The sequence below is a fragment of the Numida meleagris genome, chromosome 3 (genome assembly GCF_002078875.1).
Source record: "Numida meleagris isolate 19003 breed g44 Domestic line chromosome 3, NumMel1.0, whole genome shotgun sequence".
NCBI classification, from domain to species: domain Eukaryota; kingdom Metazoa; phylum Chordata; class Aves; order Galliformes; family Numididae; genus Numida; species Numida meleagris.
In genome coordinates, this window is record NC_034411.1 from 55,590,525 (window position 1) to 55,615,690 (window position 25,166).

The 25,166-nt window shown below is 39.8% G+C and overlaps 1 long non-coding RNA gene across 3 annotated transcripts in view; it reads right to left on the reverse strand.

Moving 5' to 3' along the window:
• Positions 10,946-25,166, reverse strand: part of LOC110395450 — a 140,250-nt gene continuing 126,029 nt past the window's right edge. For 2 of the 3 annotated variants that reach the window (XR_002436393.1, XR_002436394.1), the window contains exons 2-4: positions 24,687-24,902; positions 24,321-24,367; positions 10,946-13,663 (exon numbers count right to left, since the gene is read on the reverse strand). This is a non-coding gene — a long non-coding RNA (uncharacterized LOC110395450). Of the gene's footprint in view, positions 13,664-24,320; positions 24,368-24,675; positions 24,903-25,166 lie in introns of all 3 variants that reach the window. The other variant, XR_002436395.1, reaches the window with a different exon arrangement.

Consider the following 25,166-nt stretch of genomic DNA (forward strand, 5'->3'; position numbering starts at 1 on the left):
TGTGGTCGACAAAATCACTGCCATGTCTCCGCCCACTAATAAGAAAGAGACGCAATCTTTTCTGGGCGTGGTGGGCTTTTGGAGAATGCACGTTCCAAACTATAGCCTCATTGTGAGCCCCCTTTATCCGGTGACGCGGAAGAAGAATCACTTTATGTGGGGTCCTGAGCAGCAGCAGGCTTTTGAGCAGATTAAACAAGAGATAGCCTGTGCCGTGGCCCTGGGGCCAGTACGGACGGGACAGGATGTTAAGAACATCCTCTACGCTGCTGCTGGAGAGAAAGGTCCCATTTGGAGTTTGTGGCAAAGAGCCTCAGGAGAGACCCGAGGTCAACCCCTGGGATTCTGGAGTCGAGCCTACAAGGGGTCTGAGGAGCGCTACACTCCAGCTGAGAAGGCGATCTTAGCTGCGTATGAGGGGGTTCGAGCTGCTTCTGAAGTAATTGGAACTGAAACGCAGCTCCTCTTAGCACCTCAACTGCCAGTGCTCAATTGGATGTTTAAGGGAAAGGTTCCCTCCACCCATCATGCTACTGATGCCACTTGGAGTAAGTGGGTTGCGTTGATTACGCAACGAGCTCGGATGGGGAACCTCAATTGTCCAGGAATCCTAGAGGTGATCATGGACTGGCCTGAAGATAAAAAGTTTGGAACATCACCAGCAGAGGAGGTATCACGTGCCAAAGAGGCCCCACCATACAGTGAATTACCAGAAAACGAAAAGAAATATGCCCTGTTCACAGATGGATCATGTTGTATTGTGGAGAAGAATAGCAGATGGAAATCTGCTGTGTGGAGCCCTACACGACAGGTTGCAAAGGCCACGGAAGGAAAAGGGGAATCAAGCCAATTTGCAGAGGTAAAGGCTGTCCAGCTGGCATTAGATGTTGCTGAACGGGAGAGGTGGCCAGTGCTTTATCTCTATACTAACTCATGAATGGTGGCAAATGCCTTATGGGGGTGGTTACAGCAGTGGGAACAAAATAACTGGCAACGAAGGGGTAAACCTATTTGGGCTGCTGAACTGTGGAAAGACATTGCTGCCCGAATTAAGAATATGGTTGTAAAGGCGCGTCATGTAGATGCTCATGTGCCCAGGAGTCTGGCCACTGAAGAACAACAAAATAACCAGCAGGCAGACCGAGCCTCCAAAATTAAGGTGGCTCAAATGGACTTGGACTGACAACACAAGGGTGAGTTATTTCTAGCTCGCTGGGCCCATGAGACCTCGGGCCATCAAGGAAGAGATGCAACATACAAGTGGGCTAGAGACCAAGGGGTGGACTTAACTATGGACACTATTGCACAGGTTATTCATGACTGTGAAACTTGCGCCACAATTAAACAAGCCAAGAGGATGAAACCTCTTTGGGAGGAAGGGCGATGGCAAAAGTATAAATATGGGGAGGCGTGGCAGGTTGATTATATCACCTTGCCACGAAGCTGCGATGGTAAGCGTTACGTGCTCACCATGGTGGAGGCAACCACTGGGTGGCTCGAAACATATGCAGTACCCCATGCTACCACCCGAAACACCATATTAGGCCTCGAGAAACAAGTCCTTTGGCGACATGGCACTCCTGAAAGAATTGAGTCAGATAATGGGACTCATTTCAAAAATTCTCTTGTAACTACTTGGGCCAAAGATCATGGCATTGAGTGGATTTATCATATCCCCTATCATGCACCAGCTTCTGGTAAAATTGAACGATACAATGGATTGTTAAAAACCATGTTGAAAGCAATGGGTGGCGGAACATTTAAGAACTGGGAGAAGCATTTGGCAGAAGCCACCTGGTTGGTCAATACTTGAGGATCAATCAATCGTGATGGTCCTGCTCAATCCAGCTCTCTACATAATGTAGAGGGAGATAAGGTCCCTGTAGTACATGTGAAGAGCATGTTGGGAAAAGCGGTTTGGGTCTTTCCAGCTTCTGGAAAGGGCAAACCTCTCCGTGGCACTGTTTTTGCCCAGGGACCTGGGTCCACTTGGTGGGTGATGCAGAAGAATGGGGATGTTCAGTGTGTACCACAAGGGAATTTGATGCTAGGGGAGTGCAGTCAGTAAGTCTATGTATACATAGGTATACATTTCTGTGTGTGTAATGCATGTTAATTATTGTTTGTTTCTCCTCAGATTGTTGCCGCTGTTCTTTGCTCTCAGGGCCATCTCCTTACCCTTTTCCCCTTTTCCCGGGGCGTGGGCCTGTGGGTCCCCCATCCCCTTTGTCACGGAACCGGGCCGAACGCCTGTAAACCATTGACACATATAAAGACAACAACATAAAACAATAAACTTTTCTGTGGGTAGAAAAGATAGAGTAGTGAGAATGGACCATCACTACTATTTGCATATATTGTTGTATAATGTCAATATTTTATCTTATAATCCACTACAAAACTAGAGATAAAATTGAGACTTGAGATTGCAAGCGGACAAGTACAAATGAAAAGGAAAATAAATCCTTTACTTGCTACCAGGGCAAGATTTTTAGATGCATTTAGGTACCCTTGGAAGCAGAGAAATGATTGTGTGGATAGAAAAAAATGACAAGGGACAAAAACAGGGAAAAGCTTAAAATGTCACCGTACTTAGTCAGATGTCTGCTAATTTATAGTGGTCTGGCCATGCTACATCTCTGGGCTGAGCTGTGTGAAGGTCAAAAGAAGATACCGACAAGAACAAATGTCTTCAGTCTGTCAGCTGAGCATTTCTCCTCAAACCTGGGGAATTTTGCTGCTCGCTGCTATAGGTAGTAGCAGACCGGAGTTTTTGAGACTTATGACATTGTATTTAAGCACCTCAAAATAAAGGTTAAGTAGAAGTTAAATATCTAAGCTGTGCACCCCCAGCACTGCTTAACTCCTACTGATCTGTGAGCTGCACCATGATGTGCTTTGGAGACTCTCAGTATCTGTCTACATATTTAGGCATCAAACTGCATTGACATATTCGTCTGATAGTGCCAGATAGTGTCAGATAGTTAGATAGATTTAGCCTTCATACCAAAGATGATACTAAAAGTAAACAGGAGCTAAAAAAAACTATTCCAAATTTGCAAGCAGCTTCAGGAGGGGAACTCCCTGGTTAAGTACAGTAAAAAGCCCTTCTAGAAAAAAATGCATCCATATAGGCCCCCTGGAACCACCATCAGGAGAAATTAGCTGCTCACTTTGGACCTACTGATAATGAAGGAATGACAGCTGTGCTGCAAATAACAAAGAGCTCCTTCAGGAGCAGTACAACTCTTCAGTCAGATGGTGATAAATATGGGCAGCTTCTGGACAAAGCTAGAGGGCTGCCAGGAAAAGTGACTTGCTGAGAAGATTTATGTACTTTTGTCTCTGTTCCTAGTGTGCAAGTTAAAAGGGACTTCAAGGCAATTTTAGACTAGGAAGATTCACAGAGCCGACAATAGAAAGAGACAGAGATGGTAAAAGGACATAGTAAAATTGGGAAAAAGTGCTGAAAATCACTTGCCAAGTGAACATGTTAGTTACAAGTTTATTGGTTGTGTATCCCTTTTCTTCCTCACCCAATGGCACTCCAGTGACAGGAATATTTCTTACAGCTTCCTCATTCAACATTTCTGTTGATAAACTGTAACAAAGGTGTTTTTATCTGATTTATCACCTTTTTTTTCTGTCTCTTCAATTTGTTTTGAAGATGTACATTCCAAAGAGATAACAGCTGTATTGCTGCATGGATTGCCCTTCTCTAGTTGCCATTTGGGAACACAGTCAGCTGACATCTACTGTTAAGGTTATTTATACTGCTTGGGCATTAAAAACTTCAGCAGTCTTAATGAGATGCATAGAATCTAAGGAATAAGCTAAGGTGGTGTTTCCTTCCAATAAATGCCATCCACTCCTGCCTGCAGGCCACTTCACATTGTTTCTGGGCAGTTTATGTTGTCAGGGAAAAAAATATGAAAGAACAGTTTATCATTGCTGTTCCCATAGGATAAATCCAGATTAAGGAGTGCAGGAGATCAGCTTAAAGAAATCTATATGGCACTACAAAGAAAGGGAACTGCTGGCTGCTTTCGGATGCTGATGTCCCTCAGTTTGCTCTTATTCATGACTTGGGGCAAGGACTCTCTTGACCATGCACAGTGGAGATGTCAGAATCCGTCGGTACAGATGTGCATGAGGTCTGGCACATATTCAGTCTTCTCATCTGATCAATAAATCTCTAATCAGCTTTATTTGCTCAGCTTTGCTCACAACTGACTTGCCACAATCATGGCACTATAACTTACCTTGGGAGCAAACTCTACACCTTATTCCAAGAGTTTCTGAGAGACTGTTGCTTTCCATGTGGACAGTCAAGGCTTTCCATGGTATTTTTAGAATATCACAGTACAAAATAGTCCACTAGTCTCAGCCACTACAAGCAACCTAAGATTAACAAGTACAAAAAAAACTTTACTGACAGATTTTACAACAACAACTATATATAGCTTTGCAATAGATAAGGCTAATTCAGCCTGATACATGAAGGCATAAAGTCATCAGCAATGAGAACTACAAGAAATGCTTCATGTGTAGCAATACCTAATTGGGTAAGGACGGCACATTTTTGTCTGAAATTCCATTTCATCACCACGTGCTACTTGTTACTACCCAGGCTGAATACTAGATGGGACTGACTAATAGCTTCGCTCCAGTGGGCCAAATCTATGTTCTGAAGCGATGGTTATTTTTAGGAATGCAAATTAATACAGAGACCCGATGAATAAAATTCAGACTTCTCGTCTTTATCTCAGGAAACCTTCTCAACTTTTTATTTCTGTGAAGAAATTATTTCATATTTTCTGTCTTCTTTGTTTCATCTATGCCAATACTTGACTTTACTACCTTCTATTTACATAGCACAACTTTGTTATTTCTTGCACAGTGATGAGAGCACAATGAGAATCGCATATTACAGACTGATTTCAAGAGTGGAGTTTATTTGCCTATTAATGAATTGCAATCTAAAAGAAGTGGTTCTTAGTCCAGAGCTTGCAGAATGTCCTTCATACATGCAGCTCTGTTCTAGTGCTTCTACAGCAGACTGGCTACATTCATGCTCTGTAGCTGTTGACCCTTGGTCTCTTTATGTCCCCTGGGGAACTTACTGTGTTTTAAGACATAATGATTATCCTTTCTGTGGGATTTTTTTCAGTACAAATTCACTGAAATAATGACGGGCCCATCCAGCTGGTGTTTTTGTGTCCTCAGACTGAGGACGTACACTGAATGTGGCTTGAGGTTAGAGGGCATGTGGGTTCATTGCAGGGGAGCAATGCATATCAAAGGACAGGGGGATCCAACTCAAGAACATCCATAAAAACTTTTGTGAGTAGTGTTTTGAGTGACCTGTCACTCAGACTGTACTGGGAAATCATCTTCAAGAAAGCTAGCTGCAGTGACCCACACCAAAGTGAGGCAACACTGACGCAGTGTAGAGATTTGCAAGTGTGGCACTCAGCTGGCCTTCTTCCATTTGTCAATATATCTCTCACAGACACTGGTATGCAGGTGGCCTAAAGCTAAAAGCAAAGGCTCATATCATGAAGCTCTCCAGGCTTACAATCACAGTGAACTAGCAGAGAAAAAGCTCTGTAATATCTGCTCCCCTTTCAGATACACCTCTGTCTGGAGGGTCAAGTTCCAGTCAGTGCCAAACTGTTCCTACAACAGAGTTTTGGAGTGGCATTCAAAAACTAAATTGAGAGTAGTGTATGTTACTTCTGCAGTTGCCTTCCTCTTTTTCCTCCCTGCCTACCTGGCCATTGCCTCAGCTTCTTTTAACATCAATAGAGAGGGAGTCACCTCTGAAGATCAGGTAGATAGATATACATGAGTCCTTGCAGCCTGACAGTAAAGCATCCATCCCAGCTAATGTACAGCTGAGGAAGATACGCTGTTCTCTCCTTGGTGTTTTCTGTTAGTTATGCCTAAGATTGCTCATACAAATCTGGGGACCAGACACATAAGGAGCAGAGCATCGCACACCGAGTTTCCTTTGTCCCTGGTCCTGCCTCAGAGATCCAACACAGCCATGTACTCGTACAGATTTATGAGTATATCAACAGCAAATATCCACACCACTCCCTTGGACCTCCTCCACTTCCCCAGTCATCCCCACAGAGACACTGGGTGTATTAATTCCAGCTGGGCAGACAAGTTCAGAGTCCTTCTGGAAGAGAAGTGGTGAAACAGAAGGAAGAGAGACACTCTTTTGGAGCTGCTTTATTTTTTTGCTGCAGGAAGCAAAGAGACAGCAGTCCAGACAGCAGAGATGACAGGTCATGGAGGGGGCGCTTCCTATGAGACAGGAAGCTGTGCTGGCCTTCATACGGAGCCCTGGCTGTCTGCAGGCCTCTGCTCCCCCCTTTGTACTTGGATTGCTGCACTCTGCACGGTGACGACTCCAAGGATATGCTGCAACTGGCCAGGCAACCTGCTGTGGGAGAGACTGGTCAAACAGCTTGACCTCTAGTGCTGGGTGCTGCCATCCAACAGCAGGCCCAACTGGGTCATGAAGAAGTTGGCAGTGCCAGCTGGAAGACCTGGGGTATCGGGTTCAAGGCCATGGGGTAGCAGAGATGCACAGCTAAATTGGTGTGGGTTGTGAATGATGAATCTACAACAGCTTTACAAGGAAAAAGAATAGCTGACAGACAGACAAACTACTTAAAATATCTCTTTATTTTTACTGTTTAATGTCTTAAAGGCCTAGTAAGTTTATAAATGTTGTTAAGGTATATATGAGGAGAATGTAACATTCCTTTAAAATGAAATCAATTTTGAAAGAAATAACAATTCTGTCTTCTGGCATTATATTTTTATGATATAAACTTTATTGCTCTTATTGTAGTTAATGTTTTTATTTCGCAAGTGTGTAAGCTCCAGGTGTGGACTGTAGTGGTCAGCCATATCTAAGCACAATGAGCTTATGGCTTTTCCAAGTATTCATGAATTATAGTCTAAGGACTGTGTGTGTGAGACCATATTAATAGATTGGAGGGGAAATTCTAGGCTCCTGGAAATTAATGTTTACAAATATAAACATACACATACATTTTGTATGCATGTTTTCAGTTCCTACTGGTTTAGTTGAAAGGAAAGCATCTGAGGGCCAGCTGTGACTCTGAATTAGGAGTGCCAGCACTCTAACAGATTGGCTTTCCTGCTCTGTGTTGGCCAGTAATGGCCCTTTGCTACCTGTGCCTTGCAACAGAATGGTTCTAACTTATGGGACTTCTGCAGTATGGCAGAACATTGTATCTACCAGCCCTTTAGAGCCTGTTCAACAGCTGGTACAATCACCAGTGAGGGATCTCTGTCAGGGATTTTATTCTCATGAAAGTGCAAGGTGGCAATTTGGCTTCATATACCACAACTGATATCGATTTGAATGATGCTATCAGCCGCACTGTCATGATTAATGCTATCAGTGTAAATATGTTAACTGGTGCCAGCACAATTATTAGGCTTTCTTGAACTCAGGAACCAGATGTGATATAGTGTTTTCAAGTTTAGGTTTTTGAATGATCTCCCAAGACAAAATATGCTAACATCTTAAATAACTAAAAGTATGAAGATTAAACATGCAAGCAGATTTAGGAACATAAAAACCAAGCAATGTAAAGATCCCTACTCATTTTTTCTTTCTGAAAAACTGAGTGTAATATGGCAAAGAGGAGAGATCAGTGTAGATCAGAAAGCCTCTAGGTTTTCAAATTGTTCCAAAAGTTAAGTTGCAGTGGAGCAGATAGAAGTCTGCTTTGCATTTGTGGTTTGTGCTGGAAAGTATATAACTGTCAGTAAGAGGAAATGTGACTTAGTGAAATGCTGAGATACTTATGCACTGTTAAGAACCAGCTACCAAACGGAACAGACATTGTTTTCAGGACTGTGGGAAGAAGATGAAAACAGCATAAGTTATATGGTGAAATTACTGGAAATTGGTTAACTACAGAAGTTATGGAAGGTGATATTATATGAGGAATTGTGTATTCATTCATTTACTAAACTGTGTGCTTCCATATGGATGAATATTCTTTTAGAATATCTCACCTTTATTTCATTTAAGCTGAAAGTACTGTAACAGCTTTTCTTATATTTCATGTAAGTTTATCCATTCTGGATAAGCCCAAGGAGTACTACATTACACAGTGAAAATACATAAAGGTTGTTTTGAATATTTTTTAAATCAGTCTAAATTTATTTCAAGATTGAACTGGCTCACTTAAAAAATAAAATAAAGCAGAGATTAGCATTTTAGGAATTATTTAGGAATGGTTCCTTCTAAAAAGATTACATCTTTGAAGATGTTAAGAAGATTTCAAATAGTAAAGAATTCTAGTAATTTCTGAATTATCAGAATTTTTCAAGATCTTTGCTCCTTTATCAAGCAAAACAAAACAAAACACAACACAACACAACACTAATTTCTTGTATTTGGAAAAGACCATGGAAGTACACAACTCTGATTCCATTTTGCACAAAAGCACCCTGTTTCCGTAGCAGTTTTGCCTTTTGTAGTGTTGCAAAATAGCCAGGGAAATTCAAGTGAGTTATTTCATCTTCTACAGAACAGGAAACATACTGGAAAAATTCCTGTGACAAATGCAAGCTGTTGTATTCTGCCTGATCCCTGTTCTTACTCCCGCACATAGCAAGAGGGTCACCTAAGGGAAAGTGAAGCTTTATAAGTCTGACCCTACCTTAAAGTGATCATGCTGTGTAGATCATGCTACTCTGTCTAGTCTCTTTTGTAACCATGTGTACCTGAGCCAAGTATGTTTAAAGCTGTCCCCTGTGTTCACATGTGCTTTGTGTTGCCAGTCTGCTACGGAGCTGTAGGAGTAGATGGATGAATTGGATTCCAGTCAGTTGGATTCAAAGGAGAGTTGGACAGAGTCCATCCACATGATGCTTGCATTTTAAGTGGAGTATCTGCTTCAATAAGTAATGTTTACTTCGTAGGTTGAATTTCGGCTCAGGTGTCCCAGCTGTAGTGCAATCTGAATTCAGCCCAGTCTGGGAGACAAGGGCTCCAGCACAGTGACTGGGTTTTGGGTCAAATAAGCAGCCTCTGCAAGAGATGAGAACTCTGCATTTCATCATGACAGTGATGGTCCTCATCCAAAGAAAGGCTCCAGATGAATTCAGTAGCTTTAGAACAGGCTAACGATAGTAATTTATACTTCTCCAATCCCTCCTTTATTTTCTTTAAAATGTTAGATATCCATTTTCCTGCAGATAGCCACACCTTTCCTATCTGTTATTTTTTGTTTGCATTTGACAAATACTTTAGAGTGCTTCGCAGACAGGAGAAGAGTCAGACAGAGAGAGAGAGACCAAAGTTATTAGTCAGCTTTGGAATGTTTCTCAAGTCCTAGTGAGAAAAAAATCCAATTTTTGTTTGTTGTTCCATGATTTTGACCTATGGTCATCAAGTTAAGTATTTGCTTTATACTCCTGAACAAAAGGAGCCTTAGGAAGCTTTGCAAAAGTACATTTGTTAGTCACTGTTTGGCGAATTCTATGAATATGATAAATGCTAGCTTCTATTTGCTTGTATTAAAAGAACAGATAATTTTATTTCAAAATAAGTTAAACATGTTGATTAAAGTGATGTTTAGGTGTTAATCTTACAATGTTCCATGTTTGTTTTTCTTACTCCTCCTCACCAGATCGAATCTCTCACCTTGGACAAACCTAGAAGTTTTCCACTGCCTTTTTAATCTGTAAATGTGCATTTTCCAGGCCTGACAACTGTTCCTTTTGTTATAAAGTTAATTAAAGGAAAAACAAAGAGAATAAGCAGCATCTTTTTAAAAGATTGCTGCTATTGTGCTCTATTCCAGTCAACTGTAGAAAGAATTTATGAAATATTAAACAAAATGTCAAAAAAAAGTGATCCAGAGAAAGCATACAAAGCATACACATTCAAAACTCAAAAATCTATCTCATTGTGCAAGTCAGTTATTTCCTACAGTTTAAGGAAGTGACCATTCTGAAATTATTTTTTCTTTGCGCTCTCTGTATGAGCACATTGACACTCTTACCAAGACATCTGTGAACACATTCAGCTTTATCCAAAAATGAGGAAAGATGTCAAGTGATGAAATCAGCAGATGTAAAATTCAGCAACCTGTTATATTTCCTTTCTTGACTATCCCTGTCACCGTGTTAGGTGTTAGGTGCTGTGGCTACCACATGGTCACACAACAATTCCTCCACGTGGGAACATTTTTTGCTGTCACATACAGTGTCTACATGCAGGTCCACCATGATGGCTCTTTCACTGTGTTTCAGGGTTTGGTTTGCTTCAGTGAAATTTTTCCTTGTTCTGCCTTGTACCTTAATGCTATGTTGTTTTGGTGCACCATTCTGCCTGCACTTTTGAGTGGAGAGCTCTGACTGTGGAGGACCCTGATCATGGAGGACCATTCCACGTACTCCAAATGATCTGGGAATTTTGCTATAATTCTTTTTATTCATAAGACTTGGTGTTTTGCTGAGAGATCATTTTGCTACCCTTGCTTTCCCCAGTTTTTGGAGACTACATTTTGCTGAGCAAGTGTGGAAAAAGAGATCTGAGACTCTTCCCATCCCTTCTTCTTGACATTGTTTGAACTGGTGATCATAAGGTTCTTGAGATCTGCAGGTAGTCTATTGTAGACTGTGGGGAAGATAGGATGGACAGGAGAGAAAAGCTTTCAGATTCAGTTACTTCTTGTTTTCCTCAGGCTAACAGAGTGTTTCCGATGTTTCCGACAGAGAAAGTCAGCATAGGTAAGATGGAGTGTGCTCTTAGTTTCTTTGATTCCTCCTAACTGAAGAGATCTTAATCAATCTTGTGATAAGGAGAAAAAGTCTGCTGTTTTCAAGGGAAGATGCTCTCTATTAAAGATAAAAAAAAGTAGAACTTGGCAAAATAAGGACTTTTATTTCAGTTCCTGAAACAATTTTTATTTTCCGGTGGCTGAAGAGATTTGTTGCCAGAAAAATGTATACACATATTACACATATTACACATATTACACATATTACACAATACAATGTATTTTTGTTGCCAAAAATATGTATAGACATAAGGAATCTTCCAGACAATAGGTAACCTGATGCTTGAATAACAAACAAACAAAACAAAACAGATTTAGCTTCTATTAATGCAGATTTTCTTCTGACTACACTAAAATTTGAGTAAGAAAATTGCTACTATTTGCACAGCTCTTGAAAAATCTTAAGGAAATCAAAGTATTTTTCTAACATAACAAATTGATTTTGTAGGGAAAGAGCAATCCTAAAAGATGAGTTTTCCTTTTTAGCTGATTTCCTCAAACATTTGAGAGAAATCAGCATTTTGAACACCTTCAGATCTTTTCTTGTATTGCACATAAGTACTTTTTGGTTATTTGGAAATAAAACGATGACAATAGGAAGTAAGTGGGAAATATGTAAAATACTTGTGGCCATTTAATAGATAGCACAGTCTCTAATAACATTCTTGTTTAAGTACCACTAAGAGCGAATGCATAGAAGTACGCCTTTCATAGGAAGAGCTGCAGTCATTCATCAACTATTCTTTAATGAGGAGGGAATAAAGATTTTCTGAGTGTTTCTATTTAATTTTTAACCTTTTTTTTCCCCAATCAAATGAAAATACATTTCAAACTCTATGTCTGTTTTCTTGTTATTCCCACTGGCTGGCTTAGTACTGAATAATTCAGCAGATTGAGTAGCCTACGCCAAGCATACAACCCCAAATCCCCAGACTTACAAAACTCAATTTCAAGTTTCTCACCTTAAGCAATACATTTAATAAATTATGTATTTTCCCCCTCTAATATGCATTTTTCAATGGATTGCAAATAGCCAAGACACTATCCCTTGGTACTATTCATTTTTGTATTAAAGGAAGAAAATAAGCTGAATATGGTATAAATATTTCCTCAACCAGAAGCCTTACTGTTTTGTTTCGGTGTTTGTTTTTTTTTCCACACTGAATCTAACCCTGGGAAAATGTAGCTATATAGAAAAATTATTCTGAGTTCCTGTAATCTGTACTAGTTACTATTACAAGAAGAAAATGAGAGGTAAACATTCGATTAAATGTATAATCATCTCTTTGTGTAATTTGCCAAAGATATAATTTATTCTAAATTTACTGAGAAAAGTACAGAAGAAGGAATAATCAGAACAGCCTGGTAATTAGTTATGTATCCTCTGGCACGTGGCCTGGCCTATTTCAGACCAAAAGTGGATGTGAGCTGCACATTGTTGATGCAGATCTTGACTGATTATGAACTCTCCCAAAGTCAGGGTGTTTGGCTTAGGGTCCTGGCAGAGCCCAGCTGCAGCCTGCATCCTTCTCAGATTCTTGTATCTGTTGACACTCTGGGATTTTGGATTGAATTTCAGCACCTCTCTCATGTGCATCACCAAAAGCAATTAAGATGTTAAGCAATCTAAGACACTGTGAAACTTCAGGGTTTGTTAAAATTACTTGTTATTCTCCCCCAGAGAAATGGAAGAAAAAACACCATCACATAAAGAACTACTGTGACCTCTCTCGACCTCTCATCTTTTGACTCTGAAAGCGGAGAAAGAAGAAACATACAAGTACCCGTGTTAGTAATAGGCACACGTCCTTGCCGGGGGATCAATTCATTTCCCTTAGAGTTACAAGTGGAAGTGGAGCAGTGACCTAACATACAGAGCCTTTTATCAAACAGCTTTCCTTATTCTCCACTGAGATTCCTGATTTAGTTCCTGGCAAAGTTAACCTTGAAGGTATAGCATGACCTTCTAGATCCTATCTTTTAACTGCAAAATTGTTTTTTTTTCATTTTTAAATGCTCTAGTGGCAGGAGTCAAGGACAACAATGTTTTGACATCATTATGCAATATTATTATTCTTTATAATCTTCAGATAAGACAAGGGCCTGATCACTATACTTTGTAGCCATACACACAGAATGAGAAGAAATATAAATATCTCGCTTCAGGTTCTTGTAGCTGTACTAAAAGAGGCAGATTCTCTCACTTACTCTGAGCACTGTTTACCTATTGGATGGTGCAAGACTACTGTTCAGGTAAAATACTACACTGCATGTGCCCACTTCCCTATCCTACAGATGAAAAATGACCCCCAGTGAAGTGAGTAGGACCAGTTGTACAGGGGAATCTCTTGAAGGTGCAGGAGTTCATGGCCTTGCCAAGTGGAAACAAAGATTTTTAATCTGTCTGTTAATGGAATATGACTGGAAAGGTGCTTTTGGCACTGGGCTTAAAAAGAAACTAGAAACATAGAAACAGTAGAAATAATTAGAAGGTATGTAATGGGGAAAGACTCTCTAGTAAGACCAAAAGTAAAGCTTGCATTGTATCTTCTATCTGACAGATCTGACATTTCAGAAATTTGTACAAAGGTTTTACTTTTCCTTGAAAGGCATTTTTACGTAAGACAGGACTTTCAGTTTCTTCCACAACACTTAAAATTGCAACTTAATCCCATCTGAAGAAAATAAAAATTCTGCTCTGTCCTTTGAAAAGAAATTTCAGGTACATTTTAGAAACACTTCATGTGGCAATAGGAATAAGTGGCCATCTATCTTCTCTGGTAAGACCCACTTGAGTTGACTCAGCTGATTCAGTCCTGTGAAGAGTAATGAAATATGAAAAATAAATATAAAAAATAATAGGTATCTTATAAATATTAATAATATGTATAGTGATATAAATATCTAATGCAAATCTTCCCACCCAGCACATACAATCATCATAATTTGCTGCTTGTTTTGAAATAGCCATCATCTTTCCTAAACTAGCTTTGTGGTATCATAAGCCCTCCCCTGCTTTCTTGCGAAATGTTTCTTAAGAGCAAATAAACTGCAAAACAAAAGGCTTACATACGAACACTTTTCAGGGAGAAGAAATTCTATGGCTGAAATAGCAAAGGTTTTCACGTCATCAGGGTTGTCAGTATTAGAAGAAGAACATGAATATTAGAAGAAGAAATATTAAAAAAATGCATCAGAAAGACATAGTTCAGAAGTCACCAAAGCTTTTCCATGCTGCATACTGAGACATGGTTTTCTGTTCCATGAGCTGGACCCTCTCTATTTTCATCCTCTGACAACTGCTAAAGTTCAAACAGCTGCTGAAGCAAGTCCCAGTCTCAGCCAGAAGAACTGGCTGGTACCCAGTAAACATTATAATTTGAGTCTCTCACTTCCACAGCTTGAGGGAAGAAAGGGAATGGGGGAAGAGAGGGAACTGATGAGAAAGGGGAAGAGAAGATCTTTACCTGCATAAACGCCACAAAGTATGAAAATTGCCCCAGAATATACAGGGTTTCTTCCAGAAAAGCAAACAAACAAACAAACAGATTTTTTTTTTAACTCATGAGTAAGTTGGAAGAAATAACTAAAAAGACTGAGAAGGGAAGACAAAAAGAAAAGGACCAGTAGGAGGAAATCTAGAGGCATGAAAAGGGAGGATTTTCTCAATCTAAGAGAGAAACGTACACAGCACAGGTGGGAATGGGACATGTGTATGGGACATAGGTACTGCAAAGGGGAAAAACATTTCCTAGGCCAAGTGCTGGTGATATGAACAAGCATGTTGATAAGCAATTGAAGAGGTGCCAGCACTTATTTTCCCTGTTAAGATGACTGTGACATCATCTGTTGTGCTCTGATTTCGCTTTCTAATTTTTGCTTCTGTTTGTTTTGTCTCTGTGCATGCCAAGTGTACAGTGACATTTTACACGGCTCTGATCTACATTGCTCTCCAGGCTGAAGAAAGGCCTGGTGCAGAGCTTGAGTGCAGCCATGTCTCACCTAGCGAGGCTGGAGGCCCACTGACCCCAGGCCTCTCAGCTGAGCAGAGCCATTGGGCACAATGAAAGCATAATAACTCCAGGTTCCACAGTGCGGTGAGAAGGGTAACCCAGGTAGTTCGTGAGCTGCTTGAAATATTTGGAGATTTAATAGAATGACTGGATCAAAACCAAACTGCAAGACCAGCCGGTTCACTGAAAGACTGTTACTTTTACTCATTCCCCTAACTTGGTGGCAGAAAAATGACTGAAAATTGTAGTCATTTTTCAAAATGACTGATTTCACACTCAACTCATCTGGCTGTACCAAGAATAGGAAATTACACTGGGACCATTTCTGCAAAGGTGAGCTGTATGAAATATAAGTTATCTGTATGGCCTTTCCAATTAAACAGAATGAAATAATAGCTGAAAGTAACTAAAATGCTGAGAGAGCATCAATGTCTTCTTTCTCAGCCTTGCATATAACTAAATATGATTTCACACGGAAGGAACTGTCTTCCTATGCTAAGTCTGCTTCTACATAGTGATCTGTGGTAATCATGTTCTGAAACCTCACCTTAATGTACTGTCAAGCCTGAGTAGGCTGGGAACAGCCAAAAACTGGGAGGAATGGAGAAAGATGTCTCTAGTGTGTAACAGTCTGCTTCATTAGATGTAAAAATACAAAATTCACAATCATAAGAGAACAAAATAGAGAACCTGCTTTGTAGCTTGTGAAGGAGAAGAAAAGCACATTCTCAGCTGTCTTTCTCCTCGCTGAGAATGCACAAGAAGAAGGGGCTATGTTTCCCCTGTCCTGCTTCCTGCACTTTCCCCAGCACTACTCCACCAACCTTCTGGTTCCAGTCTTCCTGGATCAGCAATCAGATGAGACAAAAAGTTTATCTGGTGGTACTAATTGGTGTGGGTATGTTGTTTTGCAATAGATAGGATCTTGTCTGTTGCTGACCACAGGTCAGACAGGTTACTTTGTATCATGAACTTGCTTATTATTGCAATGGATAAAATAAAGCCAATAAATACTAAGAATATGATTAAAGAAGGGGCTTACATTGTATTCAAATAGGTATTATTAAGGGAAGTACTTCGGTAAATATTAAAGTAAAACTGAGAACTCCTTCTCATTTCCTGTCAAATCCCAGAAGTAGCTTACTCCTTGGCAGTCTCATTAGTCCAGTTTTCCAAGGAAATAAGTTTGTAAGATTGCACTATCTGCCTTCTCATGATGACTTTTGAATCCTTGGGCAAGTTCACATCATATTTGGAAGATGGCTGAAGTCTCAAAGATAATTCTGCTCATATAGGTTTCATAAAAAATTAAAGACAGTATGACTATCAAGCCTGAGTGAAAGCCAGAAGCAATGGACCTAAATACCCAAAACATCAAGAGTGGTTTGGTAATTATCAGCAGGTTACGTGGGAGTCCCACTTGCAACTTGAAATTCCAGGAAACTCTAGGAAACTGCCTTGAATGCTGTTTTGAAGCATCCTCATCTCTGTACAGTTCAACAAATCTAGGAATCTAACATTGAACTCTGCATTGCAAGGCAGGCGTCAAAAAATTATGTACTACAACACATGAAGGACATGTCAACATGACACTGTTCTGAACAAATGTAACGTCTTTCTTCTATTGGAGGCAGCTCTCAGCTGTAAAGCTGGAGTAACTAAGAGATGATCAGAAGGTAGCGCCTCAGCAGTTTGAGGTTGTTACAGTCCTATTCTTTTTATAGTAGAGCTTTGACAGTCTCTTAATGTTAGCTCAAAATATAATCCTGTTTCTTGATCAGTGGCATGTATCTTCACATTCTTGGTAGAAAGATCAGTCAGAGCTCTTGAAGCCCAGCTTTGAAATTTTTACCATGGTCTTCTGGAAGAAAGAGAGCTAATTTTATTATTAATAAATATTGTTTTATTATTATATACATAGTACTATATATGTATGTGTGTTTTTATATAAATACACAAAATACACACAAAATACAGTCTATATCTGTATATATGTTTGGCATACAAACAGCTTTAGATATAAACTGACTTGTATTTGTTGTTTTTTGTTTACTTGTTTTTAATTAGGTAAAGCTGTTAATCACATACTTCCAGACTTTGCATGATGTTGTGATATTAAGGTTGGTGACGGCTTCAAAAATGTGCAAAGTGAATTATGAATTTTCCCAGACAGATTAGGAACATACTTAAGTTTTATGAACCTGTTCTTAACCCTCTTTTTTAAATCTCCTTTTCTAGGATCTCCATTAAAGCATGAAGAACAATAGTTTGATTATAACTGCTGTAAAACAAAGAACTAAATGAAGTCTTGGAGTCATGCTGTTGCTCTGAGCAAGCTCTGGAGCAGAGAACAATTTAACTCAGAAGCTTATGGCCAAATTTTGACAGGGAGATAGAAAGATGCCTAAATACATTCATTTACCTGCCACAAAGCTGATAGCATGATATGATTAACAAAAAAAAATGTAGCTCCATTCTGACATGCTGTGTACTCCAATAGAACTGAAACCTGCAAGGGATGGATGCAAGGAAAAACAAGAGGTTTACTTTTAGGTTTGTCAGAGGCAAGAATGACTTTTTCATACCATCTCCTTTAGGGAAAAAATCTGAAAATCTAATTTTCTAAGGTCCTCTGGAAGAGTAAGCGTGGCCATGCTGACATTAACATTTTGGCTTGGAGCAGCAGTGTATTGCTGCACAGATCTCTTAGTTGTTCTCTTCTTCTACTTGGATTAGATTTGCAATGTGTTAAACTCAGAACAAGGTGAAGTTTTGGTTTACTGATCTCTTCCCATTGTATGGAATTATTTGCCAATATAGATACAATCTATGAGGCCCTAGAAAGTCCCTCCTGCACACACTGATGTTACGCTGACCTACTCTCCCTAGCCACACTGGAAACAGATGAAACTTTAAGAGCTTATTTGCAAAAGGTATGGGTAACTTTGAGATAATTACTGTTTGAAAGCAATTGCAACCTTCAGGCATGACTTTATGTTTGTAATTTTCATACTCTTTTGCTGTTCCCGTACTTCTGAATTCTCTGTGACCTTGTAAGCTATGTCTGCACCTGTGGAGAGAGACATACAAACAGGCTATGGATGCATGGCTAGTCTGCTTAGGAGCCTGATAAACTAGCCTGTCTGAACTCTGTACTACCTTGACTGCTTTTTGGTTGTTTTGTAGGATAAAGAAGCTTAATGCAAAGCTCATTTCCAAAGTCTTGTGACTACCACACTGTCTCTGCTATCAGCACAACCCCATGGGAATGCTCACAGGTTTTGGTCCTAAATGGAGCAGAACTGATGCTCTGACTAAGAAATGAAAGCAGACATGTTGTTGCAGAAATACTTGGAGATTTCTTTATCCATGTGCAATTAAGTGGTAGGAGTATTTACTGCAGGGGAAAAAAAAAATTGAAAAAAAAAATTGCATATTCTGTAGCTCCACATCCAGTGGCACATACTTGAATTTTGCATGCAGTTTCCTAAGAGACTTTCATGCATAAGCAGTGCAGAGCTCTCCACACCTTCAGGATCAGATTTCTCATCTCTATACGTTATATAAATACTACATAAAAATTTAGACACAACTGTCTCATGACCATTTGATCCAGCCATTCTTATGTCTTGAAGCAGCACAAACAAATGAAGACATGAAATTATTTGTAGTCACACCATAGTTTGAGCACAGGCTAGTTTCAAAAACTCCACTAAATCATTCTGGAACCAGAGCAACAACATTATATAGCTTACTATACATTCTGGCTCTACTGTTTTGCTAATCATTTTGTGCTAATATTCATGGTATTTTGTTTTCATAATGCTTGTAGTCATTTGCTTGGCTATATGATCTTGGGGATTGTCTATACAATTGACTTGGAGGCACAACTCCTGGTTTATTCTGAGAATCTGAACCTCTCTTCAGTGTCACTCCATCTCTGGGAACATTTTTTCCAGAGACTCCAGTGAGTACGTGGGGTGGCAGCGGCTGCTAAGAAGCATAATCTATCTTTTTGTTAGAGGAGTTTGGAAGGATCCAGTCTATTCTATAAAAAATGTAAATGTTTCAAATTTTCTTTTTGATCCCACTTGGGCAAAATGACACTTTGGAGTGGCCCACAAAAATATCAAAAAAGCCTTATAAAATTGATGTACCAGTACGTGTCATTTCAATTCCTTCTATTGACCAAAATCCATCAGGTGATTTGCATGCATATTTATGGTTTTTTAGAGAAAGAATCAAATGGTTATTTACATTCATGTGAAATGTTTTCATTTCCCTGAATCACCGCATTCTAACAGAACAGTTTTCTAACAGAAAATTCTCAACATGTTTTACTCTTTGTTCCCAAACACGCTTTATCAGTGTTTATTGAACATTCTTGTCGTATACACCTTTGGAAATCCTATTATTTTTCTTGGTCTGGCACTTGGTTATGATTTAGGATGTTTTCCTAGCTCACACAGCTTACCAACTCAAATATTGTGAAAAATATTTTGTTCGAACCGGTCTGAATCTTTGGATTTCTAATCCTGTTGGTCGAGTGTATTGCATTTTCTTTCCCTAATCTTCTGTCACACTTCATTTGGAAGCAAGGCAATAGTGCTCCTTTTTAACCAATTAGAAATTCATCACAAACTGTGTACACTTATTGTCAGTTAATTACCAGTTGATGTTGCACAAGCATGATAAGGCCAGTTCCAGGAATATTTGCCAAAAAGTTATGTCTAACAGTTAACCAGACACAAGAAAAACTACTGCTGCCGTTCTGTAGTCTTTGATTTGTTCAATCTTTGCTGTCAAGTATTTTCCAAAACTGAGTCTCATTTGTTAGGTTAAAAAGCAGACTTTGAGCATTGCTAAATAGGTTAGGGTTTCTTTTTCCTCTTTTTTTTTTTTTTTTTCCCTTTTCTTCCCCATCCCGCACTGTAATTTTAAATAAACTGAAGTGCGGTTTGCAGGCAATGGTCACATGAAGAAGATTTGAATACTTCAGCTGACTTTTGTGTTTGGGAGGATCCTAAAGAGGCTGTTGAACTATTTATGTAAGTGTGGCCTTCTGCCTAACAGTGACTAAAAGAACTAAAACTTATACTGCTGTAATGACAGATGTTGCATTCAGTGCATTTTTTTCTTCCCTCATGAACACCTTGCAAGTTAAAAATTTCAAAGTAACTTTTAGCTCTGACATGGCTGTTGTTCCCCCACACAGCCTCATGCACTGAAGAAAGTCCATGGAACTGCTGGAAAGTACTGAGGAGGTTGTGGAGCACAGCACCACTTTCCACTGCTCATCCGCAGCTCTTGCAAGGCCAAGTCTTCTTTATGTTCTACTACACTAGCTGTACTGGACCAAACAGAGCCATCAAGAAGCTTCCAGTGTTGTGTTGGCAACGTTGAGCTTCCTCAGCTCCAGCAGGAAGTCTGAAGAGAAAAAATGGAGCCTCTGTGGTGTCAGCAAGGAAGCACAACAGGGTTTCTCAGTGCCAGTCACTTCTGGGCAGCATGCCAGTGTGGCAGAAACTGGGAGGAAAGGCCTGTCTCAGTCCTCACAGAAATCACTCACTGCCTGAATAGAGAGCATGCAAGAAGCACCCTTCCAAAATTTTCCTGTATGAATGAATCAAAAAGGAAACCAGCTCAAGATCCCCTACCTCCTCCACACCTTCATGCCCCTTTGTCCCTTGTTTGCCTGCAGCTACCATTTATGATGCAGTCTCATGTATATTGGATTTGAGAGCAAAGACATTTAAAGAATGGGGCCAACAGGCTGTACAGAAAGACTTTGCCAAAAAGTGCACTCAGGGACAGTGGAAAATATTTGTGAAATTGGATCTAAATCAGTAAATGGTTTCAAGCAAACAGGCTGTTTGCATTTGAATTCTTCAGCTGAAGCTGAAGGTTTGAGTTACCAAAATAAAAAATCACAACATATTCATAGTTGTATTTTCAAAGAATTTCCACTCCTAGTTTTGAAACATTTGATTTTACTGGGTAATGTATCTCCCAAAAGAAATATTTCATAATCAACTGATTGCACCACTTCAACTTAGCAGAAAATGAGGTTAGGCAGATACTTAATTAAAACAAAGAAATACAAAAAAACAAACCGGAGAGCAAAATCTGTTGTGAGCAGCCAGAAACATTGGGATTTTTTTTTTTGTCTTAGCCAGTCTTCCTAGAGAAACACAAGTTTACATGCCTGCTGTGTAGAACTGTGTGCACTTTGCCTGAACCTCACCAACATTTCTTGTGATCACTCCCTGATTTGAAGCTGTCTACGCTGAGATGCATATTTCGTGTGCAAATACTGGGAGACAAGAAAAAGACCTAGGATCATCACAGTTGAATGTAGGGCACAAACAAAGAAGAGGCACCATGATTATCATGAATAAAAACCAGCCTAAGGCAGTAGTGCAGATTTAATAAGGCAGTGAAGATGACAACTGTAAAAGCATCCACTCATCATGAGCTACGTTGATACTGCCAGTGTACCATTCTGTACAATATCCACCCCATCTGTTACTGTTGCAGATTCTTCATCTTCTTTGGTACTAGGTGCCAAATGTTCTTTACTTCCTCCCGCATGGCATGCAAATATCACTCCATGTATTATTGTGATTTATGGTGATGGAAAACTTGCCAGTAAGAACAGGAACTCGGATCTTTATCAGTGACATGGATGATAGGTTCAAGTGTACCCTCAACAACTCTGCCAATGACACAAGCTGAGTAGTACAGTTGATAAAATATCAGGAAGTGATGCCATCCAGAGGGACCTGGACAGGCTTGAAAAGTGGGTCCCACATGAACCAAGTGAGGTTCAAAAAGGTCAGGTGCTTGCACTTGGGTCAGTGAAATCCCTGATATCTGTACATACTGGGAGATGAACTCCTTGACAGCAGCCCTATGGAGATGGACTTGGGGTGCTGTTGAACAAAAAAACTGGACATGAGCCACTAGTGTACACTTGCAACTTGGAAGGCCAACAGTATCCTTGGCTGCATCAAAAGAGGGGTGGCCAACTGGGAGAGAGAAGTGATGGTCCCCTGTTCTCTGCCATTGTGAGGCACCCCCTGCAGTACTACACCCAGGCTTGAGGCCCACAGCACAAGAAGAATGCAGAACTGTTGGAGCAGATCCAGAGGAGTGCCACTAAGATGATCAGAGGGCTGGAGCCCCTCTCCTTTGAAGAAAGGTATAGTGAGCTGGACTTGTTTAGCTCGGAGAAGTCTCTGAGGAGACCTCATTGTAGCCTTTATGTGCTTGAAGGGAGCTTATAAAAGGAGAGAGACCAACATTTTACATGGGCAGATAGTGGTAGAACAAGAGAGAATGGTTTTAAACTAAAAGAGAAGAGATTTAGTTTAGATATTAGTGGGAAATTTTTTACTCAGAGGGTGGTGAGGTGCTGGAATAGGCTGCCCAGAGAAGCTGTGGATGCCCCATCCCTGGAGGCATTCAAGGCCAGACTGCATGGGTTCCTCAACAGTCTGGTCTAGTGGGTGGCAACCCTGCTCATGGCAGTGGGGTTAGAACTAGATGATCTTTAAGGTCTCTTCCAATCCAAGCCATTCTATGATTCTATGATGAATCCATTGCCCCTGAAGTGACAATTCCTTACCCACTTATGTGCTTTCTTGGCTAGATTTTGTTAATTCAAGACAATCTGGTTGAGCTGTTGGGAAGAAAGTAAGATTTCCTAGTATATGTTCATGAGAAGACAGAAAAGAAAATAGCATATTAAAAAGACAGACACCTGCAAGGCAAAAAACTGGAGGAAAACAGACAACTTTTGATGGCTCTTCCAGAAAAACATTCTTCACACAGTCCTCAAGTTTATTTTGTACATTAAAAAATCTCCACAGCAAGCAAGCAAGAGTTGAGAGCATTTTTTGCCTACAGAAAAAGGAAAAGTAAGTGCACTGCACTTCATACCTGTGTGGAATTGTGGACGCATATACACTTTCGTTATGGAAAACTGCTTACCTAATCAACACGACCATTTTCATCATGAAACATTGTGTTGTTTTCCATGCAAAGGAATCAAGTCACATTGACTCTATATTAACAGCTTAAAGATCAGCAGAAACAATGAAGAGAATCAGCCCTACGTAATCCTCAGCTGATGCCTGGGTTTGAATTCTTGCCCAGCACTTACATGCCAACTTTAGCAAAACAAGTTTTTCAGGAGACTGTACTTGCGTTCGCTTTCCAGATGTAGTTCTGGGACAGGTGAAAAGAACTTGGGAAGTGGGACAACAAGGAGCAACTAGAATTTTTACTGAACTTGGTTGGATTGTGCGTAGTTTTATTATTCTCTTTTTGTACATGGTTTTAATAAAAGGCAAAAAATATTCCTCTTTTAATTCAGTTACTATTAAGACAAGAAGAATAATTACTTAAATTACGTTGAGTGTAACTGCTTTCACTGGAACTGCTTTCACGAATATACTGGGCTCTTTAACTTTGAGCTTTCACAACACTTCAAAGTGTTTCCTAGCATGGATTAATCAGTTGAAACATATCCATAACCTCTTCTCTTCCCTAGCAGTAGGCAGATTCATCTTAGCCAATATACGAGCACCTTCACTAAAGATTTGCAGCTCATCTTTGTTTGTTAAATGATTATGTCTATATTCCTAAGCAGTAATGAGCATTCTGTGGAAAAGAGGGATTTGAGTTGAGTGAAATGCCACTGGAGTTCTATGCAGTGCAGAGGAAAAAATCGAGAGGAAAAAAATCTGCATTCATGTGCAGATTGACTGCCACTAGAACTAATTTAATTCCTGTCAGAGCTGGAAGAAGGTTTATTATCAGGAAAGAATCACTTTTCAGCTGAATGTGAACCATCTCTTATTTTATTTTCTTTCTCATTAACAATCTACAACATGTCTAAACTCTTATTTGGATGCAATAGTCATTATTTACATTGTTGTTACTGTATCTAATGCACATTTGCAAACCTGGACATCCACTGCATTTATTGCTGTACAAACAGAATTAAAATTTTTTGAATTTACCAGCAGTGTACAAAGAAAAGTAGAGGAGAAAAGGACTATAGAGGTGAGTTTGCTGACCATGCCAAAGCCAGTGACTGGCCTGAGATGCGGCCTACAACAGGATGACTCTGTTCCCTGGCCATGGTCACTGCGCTGCCTATAGCAGAAAACTGGAACTCTTGAGAGCTCTGTACACTCTCGATATTTTCAGTAAAAGGTTATATTTCACTAAGTACATTGAAATAAAACAGTCATTTACTTTCTTTGTTTTAAAGAGAAGAAAATATTTTTTGCACAGCGTTCACAAGCTGTGAAATGTCTCTGTTAAACAAGAACAGAAGGTTTGACATGCAAAACACTTAAACATGTATGTCCCTATTACTAATTAATTATTTAAGGATTGCAATGAGAGTACATTTTCACTCACTGTTGATGATTCATATAAGGACACCTACCGTAAGCAACTGTTCTCCTGTTTGGAAACTTGGTACGTAATGCAAATCTAAAGAAATAGAGTAACAATTAGAGCATCAGTGTAAATAACTAGCTGTTGTTGTCAGGCTATTGTTACACTGGAGGTTGTTCATCTGTAGTGTTGCATTAATGTGATTCAGATTAAGTTCTACTACTGGATTGCCTCTCTCCCTCTAAAGAATGTCTTTTCAAGGTCATTCATTCCCATTTTAACCCCAAAGATCTGCAAGCTATTTCTTGTGTATTATTGCTTGGATATAAATTAAGTATGGATAATATTTGAAAAATAAGGAATAACTTCTACAAATGAATTTACCAGTATGTTTAAGTACTAACTTGAAACTTACTGCTCCATGGTTCATGAGTACGTTGGGAGGCAATGTAGCAGACAGGCAAGGAGCCAGGGTCTTCTCAGCGCACAGATGGTCTGAAGGAGCCAAAACTTGGCTCAGCAAGGAATTCCAGCAGGATTAGCTGAATCTGGAATGTAGAATCCTGCAGAACTGGTATGGAGAAGTGACTTTTGCTCCAGGCCAGCTCTCTATCCTGTTCCCTGGTGCAAACTGTGTATTAGAAGGTAGAGTGAACATCTGAATCATTTGTAGAGCAGTAGTTCACTGCTAATTTCCCCTGTGTAGAAGATACCCTTATCACAGACAAAGTGTGTGCAATATGAGCCCCTCCTCAATTCTGTCCCTTGCTTGGGAATGCTCCAGGGTGTCAGCAGCCACCAGCTCAGGTGGAGGCTTTCAACAGAAGAGGATTTGGTCATATTTTTTTTTCTGTCTGGGAATCAACATTTCATCCTAATTTTTAGACTGAAGAGA